Below are 12,383 nucleotides of genomic sequence, written 5' to 3' on the forward strand. Positions count from 1 at the left end.
GGATCCAGGTGTAAATTACATGTTTGCAGTATACTCTGGGTGTACATCGACTCCTGCCCTATTGTGATGAGGGCAAAAGAACTGGCTTCACCCACTCACTCAATCAATCAATCAATAAGCAGCTAAGTGGAGCAGTGGATAAAATACTGGGCCTAGAGTCAAGAATACCTAAGTTCAAATCTGGCCTCATATACTCACTAGCAATGTGACCTTGGGTAAGTCACTTAACCTCTCTCAGCTTCAGTTTTCTTACCAGTAAAATGGGCACAATAATAATAGTACCTTCCTCCCAGGGTTGTTATGAGGATTAAATAAGATAATATTTATAAAGTGCTTAGCATGGTGCCTGACACATAGTAAAGTCCCCTATAAATTATTAAACATTTATTAATTGCCTACTATGTCAGTCAGTAAACATTTAATAAGTGCCTACTATGCCAGGCACTGTGCTAAGTGCTGGGGATTCAAAATGAGGTAAAAGACAGTCTCTGTCCTCAAGGACCTCATAGTCTAAAGAGGGGGAGACAACAAGTAAACAATTATGTACAATTAAGCTACATACAGGATAAATAGAAAATAATTAAGAACAGGAAGATACTAGAATTTAGAGGGGTAGGAAAGACTTCCTATAGAAGATGGGATTTTAGCTGGGACTTAAAGGAAGCCAAGGAGGTCAGCTCCTCCAAGGAGGAGAATTCTAGGCATGGGGGACAACCAGAGAAAATGTCTAGAGTCAAGAGATAGAGTGTCTTGTTACAGAAACAGCCAGGAGGCCAGTGTCACTGGACTAAACGGTACTTGGCAGGGAGTAAGGTGTAAGAAGACTGGAAAAGTGGGACGGGGCTAGATGATGAAGTGCTTTGAATACCAAACACAGGCGGCGATGGGGATCACTGGAGTTTATTGAGTGGGAGGGTGACATTGTTGAATCTGTGCTTTAGGAAAATCACTTGGGTGATTTTCTATGTGCTAGGCACTATGATACCAGAAGAAAATACAAACCCACAAAAAAGAAATTATCTTGTGCTTTCAGGGAGCTGATATTCTATTAGAAGGAACAGTAAATACAAATAAATATGTACAGAATCAACACAAAATGAATCCAAAGTAGTTAGGGAGGGAAGTAGTGAATCAGGAAAGACTTTATGCAGAAGGTGGTACTTTCACCGCATCCAGAAAGAAGTGAGGGATTCTATGGAGTGGAGGGGAGGAGGGAAGCCATTCCAAGTGGAAGAGACAGCCAGTACAAAAGTTCAGAGGGGCAAGATTGCATGGGTTGTGTGAGCAACTTCAGAAAGAGGAAAGAGATGATTAAAGGGGCAATTTATTGGAGAAGATGGGAGGGGATAGGATCAAGAGCACGTAGAGACTGGGTTAGTTTTGGCGAGAAGGGCCACCTCATTACTGGAGACCATAGGGAAGGAGGAGAAAGTGAGAATGGGTGATTTCAAGGATTGCGAGATGCAGAGAAGGGAAGAAGACGCAACTTAAAACCACCTGTCTCATTTTCTCAGTAAAGTAAGAGGGAATGTTTGCAACGCAACCGAGCGGCTGAGAAGAGGTGGGAGTCTGGAGGAGGGTAGAGATGATTTGGAATAGCTTTGGTATGGAATGGCATAGTAAATAAGTTTATTTTTAAGTTATTTTTCAGTTGTGTCCAACTCTCCATGCCCTATTTGGGGTTTTCTTGGCAGAGAGACTGGAGTGGTTTGCCATTTCCCTCTCCAGCTCATTTCACAGATGAGGAAACTGAGGCAAACAGGGTGAAGTGACTTGCCCAGGGTCACACAGCTAGTAAGTGTCTGAGGCCAGATTTGAACTTGGTAAGATGAATCTTCCTGACTCCAGGCCTGGCACTCTATCCATTGTGCCACCTAGCTGCCTTACTTAGTGAGAATTAAAAGAATTTCCTATGTGCAATAGGAATCCAGTTGAAGTTTGATACTATAAATTTGTAGTCTATCTGCTGAACTCTGTTGGGTAGCTTTCCCAAGCTCCGTCTAGCAACATATGAGCTGATTTGGAGGAAGCAGCTGGCAAAAATAACCCAGGATTGGGGTTTGCTAAGGGATGAGTAACAACAGGACAAGAGGGCAAGAGATCCCAAGTGTCAGCTTTGAAGTCAGAGGACCCGAGTCTTGGCTGTGCAACTTGCTATCTGGAATCTTGGGCAAAACCTTTATTTTCTCTGGGCCTCAGTTTCTAGGGCTAGACAACATCTAAGTTTCTTTCTAGCTCTGAATCTGGCCTCTCAGGACTCAATTGCTAAGTATTTAATTTCCCAGACCTACAACTCAATACTCTCGTTGCTTCTGTTCTCTACTTTGTGGTGTTTGGGGGAGAACAGGCTGATGCCACCCTTAGTCATCACAAGATCCAGAAAGGTGGGGGCCCCAGTCAGTCAGTTCTGTCAGAAAAACTTCTACCTCCTCCCCTTCTTGTACCTTACTGTCACAGGCTCCCAAACTACTAACCCAGAAATCGACTCACTAGGAATTCAAAGCTACTTATGATAATTTTTTGAGCCCCACTTACTGAAGCTCACCTTTCAGATCATCCAGGATATATCACATCGCCTCATATTGTAGTTAGAACAAAAATGTTAAAATTGAAAGCTTTATGATACATGTGATGACAAATAGTATACAATATATCAAATGTTACCACCATGCCAAGCCACCTCTTTGCACATTCTTACACCCAGACCTCAAGAAGTTTGCTTTAAAAGTTCTGGGTCTCTGGTGGAGGGGCTTCTCAATCTATGGACGCAGGAGTAGGTGTTGCGAAATTTGTATAAGCATTAAGTATCTACTATGTGCCAGGCACTGTGCTAAATGCTGAAGATACAAAAGCAATAAACAAGCTCTTTTCATCTTCTGACACCAGCAGAAACCCGGAACCCTCTAGAAGACACTGTATCCCTGACCACATTCTCTAGTACTGGATGCTCTTCCTCTTATATCACCTGACATACCTGGCCAAAAACAACAGCATATTTCTTTTTCTACAGACTTGCTCTTTCCAATTTCAGACCTTTCCATTGTCTCCGTCTCTCTCTTCTTCTGGGGTTCATTCTATGCATCAGAGCTTCCCGTCTGGATCTTTGTATAATAAGCTAGTACTTCAGATTTAACACTGGAATGAAATAAGATGCTTTTGTCTCATTTGGCAATTAACAAACATTTAGACGCTAACAATAGCTAACATTTAGCAGTTAGCAAAAGGAGCTTCACCTAGTCATAGAATGGAAAAGATGCTCACCAAAGACATAGCCTTGATTCTGTGGAGCACCGATTCTCTGCCTCTGTGCTGCCCATGCTGGTCCATGGTCAGAAGCCTAAGGGAACAACTAGAAGTCCTTATGCTCTTGGCCATTTTTGTAGTCAGGGATCAGGAAGCTATGGTAATGGCTGAAACCTTTGTCCCCTGAGCCCATTAAGTCTGGATGACTGTTTCAATATCTTTTAAGGAAAAATTAGCCTAACCTTCATGGAGTGAGGCCTTAGGAAAATCTAGTTCAGCCCTTGTGGCAGGAGCCTAGGAAATATTGCTCCTATCACAATCTACCACCTTGGTGCCTAGGTCTTAAATGTCTTCCAGATGACCTTCTAATACTTAAATGATTTTATACTCAACCTTAACATTGAGGATATATTAAAAGCCTATCATAGGTAGCACTGAAGGAAGAAAAGAAAGAAAATGTAAAGAAAGCAAAGAGGTCTAATGGCTAAAGAGCTGGCTTTGAAGCTAGGAAGACCAGGGTTCAAGTCCTCAGCTCTGATACATACTGGCTGTAAAACTTTAGGCAAGTTATTTAACTTCTCAGTACTAACTCTTTACTCCTGCCTCATTTTTCTGCAGAGGATAGGGAGAGACTATTTCATCTCTCCCATGATGCCACCTGTTATCAACACAACTTCTTGGTCCTCCAAGTCCTCCTTGGGGAAGAGTTATCTAATGACCTTTGGGGTTTTGGTAGCAGTATGGAGGGACACCATCATTTCCGAATTACAGTGAATAAAGTTTTATATTGGGCTTGCCTTTCTCACTACTCATATCAGTGTCCACTCTCCTGGGGCCTGTGTTTCTGGCCACTGTTCTACCACTACATCCCTCCACTCTTGTGGCTGCCACTGGGGCTCAAGATGATGCTTGCTGCTGCTGGGGAGTATGCCACTGTCTGCTGTCACCACCCCTGGGGCCTGTGCCACTGCCCCCTGTGCTGGACCAGATGTAAGGCCCAGACTATGGCTGTGTTGTCTTCTGCCAGTGCCTCAGGCCAGTGTTATGGATCCTGGCTGGTCTGCCACATTGAGGAGATCAAGAGTAGCCACATGACGGCTCAGGCTGCTCCACGGGTTTCTGTTCAGCCAGGCCAGAGCTTGGATTTCTCCATTTCTCAGTGGTCATCTTCTCCAATAGAGGAACTCCCTCCTGCTGCCAGTCATCTCCAACTGCGGGACCAAGGAACTCCTGATACCTCGAATTTACCAAGCTACTGCCGAGGCTAGGGTGTCTAGCTCAGCATTAATCACCTATGCTCACAGAGAGACACAAAGCAAAAGGGGTGGGCAGAGACTGTTTTAGGCCGATACACATGCTCTATTTGACATGTAGAAGCAGTCATCATTTCTGCCAGGATGGGCAGAAATAGATGCAGACAGACAGACAGACAGACAGACAGACACACACACACACACACACACAGATGGAGAGAAGAGAGAAGGACAGAGAGACAGAGAGACAGATAAAGAGAGAGACACAGAGACAGAGATAGAGCCAAAAAGACAGAGAAAGTTACAATTCACTGCTCCAGCTTAAGAGTAGAAGATGTCCCTCTTTTTAAACATTTTAAACGATAAGGTCCACCTCCCTCTCCTCTTCTCCCCACCTGGAGTGCATTTGTCTATCTCTCTTTCTGGAAAGATCTCTGGATTCCTGGGGAGGATCAAGCACTGTCCTCTCAGGTGCCCTCCCCAGTGTCCTGCATTAAAAGTAACAATAAAGTCTGTGTGGTGCAGATCCTAATGGCTTCCCAAATGCCATATAAAAAGTCTGAAGCAGTTACTTTAGCAAAGTTTTTAGACAATCAATGAATTCCAGTCCCTGGCTGGGGTGGGGCTGGCACCCAGACTGACCACAGCTGGTGGGTCTGGAGATGGCTATCACTCCCAGATATAAAGATAATTCCTTTTCCACAAACAACAGTTACTGCAGTTATCATCTTCAGGACATAGTTCTTAAGAGACACAGAGCATCTGTCTCTAGTTGCTAAATGGCCACAGAGAGGTTACTTTACTCTCCCGGGACAGTGAGGACAATTCTCATCAGCAGCCAACATCACCAGAAACATCACCAGCCACAGGAACCTCCCTGGGCTGACCTTCTTCTGCATTCCCCCTCCTCCACTTCAGGGAGAGTTATCTATTCCAGTCCTTCCTACTATCATCAATGTAATTGATGGGGCCTGCCTTGAAACAGGTTGGTGCGTCGTGTTCAAGAGCATTATAAGAAGAGACAATTGTGGAACATTTAGTAATTAACAAAAGGGGTTTTACTTAGCCCTAACATGGAAAGATACAGCAAGAATAGTCTCAATTCAGTTGAATGCAGTTTCCCTGGTTCTGTGTTGCCTTGGTGGTCCATGGTCAGAAACCTGAAGGAATAACTGGAGTGGCTCATGCCTTTGGACCTTTTTGTACTCAGAAGACCAGGAAGCTATGTTAATGACTAAAGCCTTAATTTCCTGGGCCAATTATCTAATTACAGAGAGTTCAATTTCTTTTAAGAAAAAAATTTATCTAACATGTATGGGGTGGAGTTTTAGAAAAAGCTCACCCTAGTCAATGTGCCCAGGCTGTAGGAAATATTGCTCCTATAACACACTGATGCAGATGATTGCTGATGATGCTACATATTGTTGTCTCCCACAGGAGACAACAGGAATTCAGGAAGGCTCTCTGTGGCCTCAGTTTCCCACATAAAAGGCAAGGTCTCAAGTATTATGTGGCTGCATGGAATCCATAGCTTTGGCATTGGCAGAAATGAAAGAAGCCTAACTGGTGTACCATGATGCTATCCCATCAGCCCTCACACTAACATTCTTTGCAAAAGGAACATATCAATGTTTGCAACACCCCAGTAGGATATGATAGGGTTTGAAGGGTGTTCCTACCCATGTTGTAGTAACTATTCCCTTTGCTCTCCATTTCTATCTCATTCTGATCACTTGGTGTCTTGGCCTTTGTTTTTCTTGCTTTTGTATATTAGAATGAGAGATTTGCCAGCCTAGATGGTTAATCTCACAACAAGTGGGTGCTGAAACTGTGCCCCAGTGTCAATGAATGGATGGCAGATGCTTCAAAATGAAGCTCCACAGAAAGTTGCAATCAGAGCTATTAAGACATGCCCCTTACATGAAATTCAGTCACCAGTTACTGATTTGAAAACTCCTTTTCCCTGTGATTTCTGTTATCTACATCCAGTTCTGCTGTACCTTCTTGCTAGTACCTGTCCTTCTGGGCCCTTTTCCACTGTGCCCTCTAAAGCCCCAGTTCTTATGTCAACAGATTATCCTTCATCCTATGCTTCATCCTCTCTCATTCTCAATCATCCAACAAGCATTTATTAAGGGTCTACTACGTGGGGGAGCAAGGTGTCATGGTGGATAGAATTCCGAGCCTGGAGTCAGGAAGACTCATCTTCCTGAGTTAAATCTGATCTCAGATACTTACTAGCTGTGTGACCTTGGGCAAATCATATAACCCCATTTGCCTCAGTTTCCTTATCTGTAAAATGAGCTAAAGAAGGAAATGGCAAGCCACTCCAGTATCTTTGCCAAGAAAACCCCAAATGGGGTCATGGAGAGTTGGACAGGACTGAAAAGTGATTGAGCAACATGTGGCAAGCACTGTGTTAAGTACTGAAGATGCAAAGAAAGCCCCCTTCCCCCCCAAAAAAAGTCTTTCCATCTTCTGACACTAACAAAAACCTGGAACCCTCTGGAGGACATTGCATACCTGACTACATTCTCTAGTACTGGGTTCTCTTCCTCTTATATCCCCCGACATATTTGGCCAGAAATACTAGGTCGTCCCATTGTCTCGATTTCTCAGTGATGCCTCTGCTTCTGAGGCTCATGCCATGTATCTGTAGCTCCCTGACTGGATCCTTGCTGAAGTCATCTGCCAACCTTTATGCTAATCTCCTTCCTTTTAAAAAAAATTCAGGAGCTATATTACTGTCCCTCTCTGGTCCCTAACCACTGCTGTCTGGTGGTAGCTTTAGCAAGTTGATGATACCTCTAACTTAGTGGCCTCCCAGTTCATCAACCTTTTCTATTTGCCTGGCTCCAATAGGTAATATTTCACCCTCTCTTATCCAGAACCAGGACTTTATGCCATTTCCTGACCATCTCCTCACCATCCTCCCTACACTGTGGTCATCTCCCTCATTTCCCCACTGTGGTCATCTCCCTCATTTCCCCACTGTGGTATCTTTGGACTTCACCCATGGGTCCCTCAGGTCTGTTAGGTGAGTTTAGAAGCTATTCAGTGGAATTTTTAAAAACAAATTTTCAAGAATTTTATTTTACTGTCTTGTTCCAATTAACATATATTTTGGAACAAATTTCATGTTCCTCCCTCACCTGAACAACAACAACAACAACAATAACAACAAAGAAAAATAAAAGTCTCATAACAAATACACAGAGTCAAATGAGGCAAATTCTCTCATTAACCATGTCAAAAAATGCAGCATTCATTCTGCATTTTGAGTTGATTATCTCTGTCAGGAAGTGGATAACATGTTCCATCTTCTGTCCTCTGGAATAATAATTTATCATTATATCATTCAGAATTTTAAAGTCTCTCAAAGTTGTTTTTCTCTATAATGCTGCTTTGTTGTTGTTGCTGCTGTCATGTAGTCATGCCTGACTCTTTGTGACCCAATTTATGGGATTTTCTTGGCAAAAATACTGGAGTGGTTTGCCATTTTTTTTCTCCAGGTTCCCCATTTTACAGTTGAAGAAACTGAGGCAGAGGTTAAGTGACTTGCCCAGGATCACACAGCTAGGAAGTATCTGAAACTGGATTTGAACTCAGGTCCTCCTAACTCCAGGCCCAGCACACCACCTACCTGCCCCATAATGTTTGCTTTCATTGTATACATTGTTCTCCTAGCCCTGCTTATTTCACTCTGCAACAATTCATAGATACCTTACTAATTTCCTCTAAAACCATCCAATTCTTCATTTCTTATGGCACAATAATATTCCATTACATTCATATACCATAATTTGCTTAGATGTTCCCTGTGGATAGACAACCCCTGCACCCTGTTCCTTTTGTTTGCAGTTTTTTTCTGGTACTACAAATATCAACTATAGGTCCTTTTCCTCTCTGATCTCTTTGGAGGTTTAGGTCTACCTACAATAGAATTTTGAGGCAATGATACAATTAAAGAAATATCCTTTTCAAACTTTGTTTTCTTAGAAATAATTTTGGCATTGAGTAACAAAAACAGAAATAAATGCAACTCTCAAAATTCCAAGCTTGTGCTTTTAAAAATTGCCTAGCTGCAATTGATCTGTTCTATCCAAATAAGGAGAATCACTTGTGGCCACTGAAAACCAGGTTTCAGCAGGTCTGTTCAATCAAGACTATCAGTAGCACAAAAGGTTAAGTTATCTCAGCCAGGGTGAACCAAATAAACAAAACCATGAATCCATTAGAGAGATATTTGTTAGATCTTCCTGGCTTTTGGAACCTTACTCTAATGATTTTCAAAGGCAGAGATTGGTAGAAGGACTAATTTCCCCACAAGCAGAGATTATAATTATTCTGTTTCTCTCAAATCAGAGCTAATATAATAGGGATACAGAATAGACCTATAATTTCATTGCCATAGGGACTTTCTGGAGGAGGAAGCTGTCTTACTTTTCCATGCTGCCTTTCTCTAATAATCTGCTTTTCTCCAGTTAACTTGGGAATAATTACCATCATGGTGTAGAAACAGAAGCTCTTTTTTTGTGTCCTGGACCGCTTTGGTGGTCTGATGAAGCCTAGGGAACCCTTCACAGAATAATGTTTTAAATATATAAAATAAAATACATAAGATTGCAAAGGAAATAAATTATATTGAAACAAAAATTTGTTTGTCCCCCATTCAAGTTCACAGACCCTTTGAAATCTATCCACAGACCCCAGGTTAAGAAACCCTGTTGTATGGCTGAACAAGTTGTGGTATATGATTGTGATGGAACTCTACTGTGCTATATGATGAGCTCGATGATTTTAGAAAAACATGGATAAACTTGCATGAAATAATGAAGAGCACAATGAGCAGAACCAAGAGAATGTCGTATACAGTAATAGCAATATTGTTTTAAGACCAACTTTGAATGAATAAATCATTTAGATTATTATAAATCCCTGAATTAACTACAAAAGACATATGAAGGATGACACTATCTGCATGCAGAGAAAAAAATGGATAAATGTATAGAATGCTTTTATAGACACACACATTTTATGAAGAGCAATTTTGTTTTAATTATATTAGATGACCTCTAAAGTCTTTTTCATGTCCAGAGTACTAAGTTACTTCTAATGACAGGGACCTAACCAGATAGGCTATTCTTTTTTTTAGTCTTATGATAAAGTATGGGTTGGGAAGAAGGGCCTTATGTGATGTACTTGTGGAAGACCATGGACAAAAATAACAGAGGATGGACAATCACAGAAGGGCTGTGACCTATAGATAAATATTCATGATTGGAAGGAACCACAAAATTCATGAGACCACATTTGAGTATTTGGGTATGATGAAGTAGATTGCCACTTTATGAAAATTATTTAGTTCACCAAGTTCAGAACAAAAACCTAATGCTCAAGAGCACCAATTAAGAAACTGATAATTTACTTCAATACGATCTATAGCTGAGTCAAATAAAAATGTTGAAATGGAACTATTCCTTTTCTGTCCTAGAAAGTGAATGAATGACATGGAACAAAACTAACACTTTTTGATCCAGCAAATAGGACCTGAGGGCTTCCCAGAAGAGACCAGCTACAAAGAAAGGTTTGACACTGACTTAAGTTTTGGTATGGACTATGCAAGGAAGCTCTAACATTCTGTGGTTCTAGATTTCCATGGTTCTGAGCTTCATAAGAACAGAAAAAAAAATTCAAATATATCCAGCTAGCTTCCTAGTTCCTTTTAAAAGATTTTCTCTATAGAATTAGATGCTTTGATTTAAAAAAAATTTTTTTTTTGCTTGTATACCACTACTAGGTTTGTATCCCAAAGAGACAAAAAACAAAAAGGAAAAGGACCTATATGTACAACAATATTTATAGCAACTCTTTTTGTGGTGGCAAAGAATTGGAAATCAAGGAGATGCTCAACAATTAGGAAATGGCTGAACAAGTTGTGGTATTGGGTTGTGATGGAACACTACTGTGCTATAATAAATGACAAGCAGGTGCTACCCAAGGGCTCTCATTGCATGGCCATTAAGGCTCTGGGTGTTGCTTTTGGATACTTGAACCAAGAGAAAACTCTGGAGTTGGTGTGGACCAAGTTTTACTGGCCCAAGATGGTCTGGAAAATTTTCACAATAGGCAAGATATTTTGGGAGAAGTAATTTTCTATAAATGTATGACTTTTCCCTGTCAAGATATATTCTGATTAAGAATCAGATTAAGATAGGGACTGATAGGGGCAGCTAGGTGGCACAGTGGGTAGAACACCAGCCCTGGAGTCAGGAGGACCTGATTTCATATCCGGCCTCAGACAGTTGATGTTTACTACCTGTGTGACCCTCGGCAAGTCACTTAACCCCATTGCCTAGCAAAAAACCAAAAAAACAACAAAAAACAACAACAACAAAAAACAACATGGAAAGATTTAAGAATTCTGATCAATTCAGTGACCAACTACAGCTCCAGAGATAGAATGATGAGCTTGCTATTACCCACCTCCTGACAGAGAGGTGATGGATCCAAGGTATACAAGGAGATGTGCCTTTTTGGATGGGGCAAATGTGTGGACTTGTTTTGCTTTACTGCTTTATTTTCACAAAGATTGTGCTGTTCCTTTTTTTGCTTGGGGGGACAACTTGGGTGGAGGGAGAAAGGAGTTAGTGATATTGTGATGGGCCTGAGCAGAAGACCTAGTAAGCTTAGTACGATGAATGAAAAGTTCCAGAGAAATAATTTTTGGGAAATTAACAATCATTTTTATTAATTATGGCTAGTGAAAAATTAGTAAAATGGTCATTTGGTTTTCTCTCATAAACCAAAAACAGCCCCTGGAGAATATTGCTTAAATAATGCTTAAATAGACTTGAAAAAGGGGCTATTCCTGAGGGTGGAAATCAGCTCTGATTGGTCAACAATCAATGAGGGGTTGGATATTTTAATGAGGCAGTGGGCAAAAAGTCTTCAGCTCCACCTGCAGAGAACATGACTACTCATGAGACTCAGCTGCCCTCAACAGTCTGGGCAAAAGAATCCATCTCTCTACCCAGACCTACCCAGTTGGTTTTCCCCTTCATAAGCTGGGTCACCCTAAATTCTAATGGAAGTTTCCAAGGACTGACAGGGGCTTATTTCCTAAGGGCAAAATCTTGCTTAGACTGGATTCTGTTTGTAAGATCTCCTAATTGGGTGGAGTCCCACTCAAGATAAAAAAAAAAAACCTGAGATTTGGGCAGTCTCATCTATCAGCAATGTCTTTCAGAGGCTGGCTAAATAACCTATAGGGACTGATTTCTGAATGAGGAAATAGAAAGGAAAAACCTTAGTCCTAATTTAATAATTGGTTATCAGTATAAAAGAGAAATAAACATTTCTCTCATTAGCATTGGGCTTTTCATGGGTAAGTATATAATGCCACCAGGAATGACACACAGGCTCACGTGTTAATGTTTGGTTAGGAGACATGACTTTGTATTGATCTATGCCTTGGAGTCTTGGAAGATGGAAAAGCTATGGAGACTCATAATCAGAATATCACTTGATTGAGAGGTCATTTGAAAGAGACTGACTATCCACTTATTGCATCATATAAGAAAAACTCAAAGAGAAACAAGTAGCAAGCAGTATGGTGCTCATGTTCACCATCTAGAACTCCAGTGAAGGGATAGAGTACTGCTGATAATAAGTACTGCTAAGAAATCTTGGTATCCAGGAAAAACATATGATACCATCATGGTGAAGAGCAAGTGCATATCAAATTGTTGAAAGACTGAATAAGCTACTTGCCTGAATATATCTCTAGAGAATTGTTGAACCACTGCAAAGAAGATGCCTCATGACCACCTGTTTCCCTTGGCAACTGTGAGGACAGGAATGATGGAAATTCAAGAAAGACAATGT

The sequence above is a fragment of the Vombatus ursinus genome, unplaced genomic scaffold (genome assembly GCF_900497805.2).
Source record: "Vombatus ursinus unplaced genomic scaffold, bare-nosed wombat genome assembly UNPS02014791.1, whole genome shotgun sequence".
NCBI lineage: Eukaryota > Metazoa > Chordata > Mammalia > Diprotodontia > Vombatidae > Vombatus > Vombatus ursinus.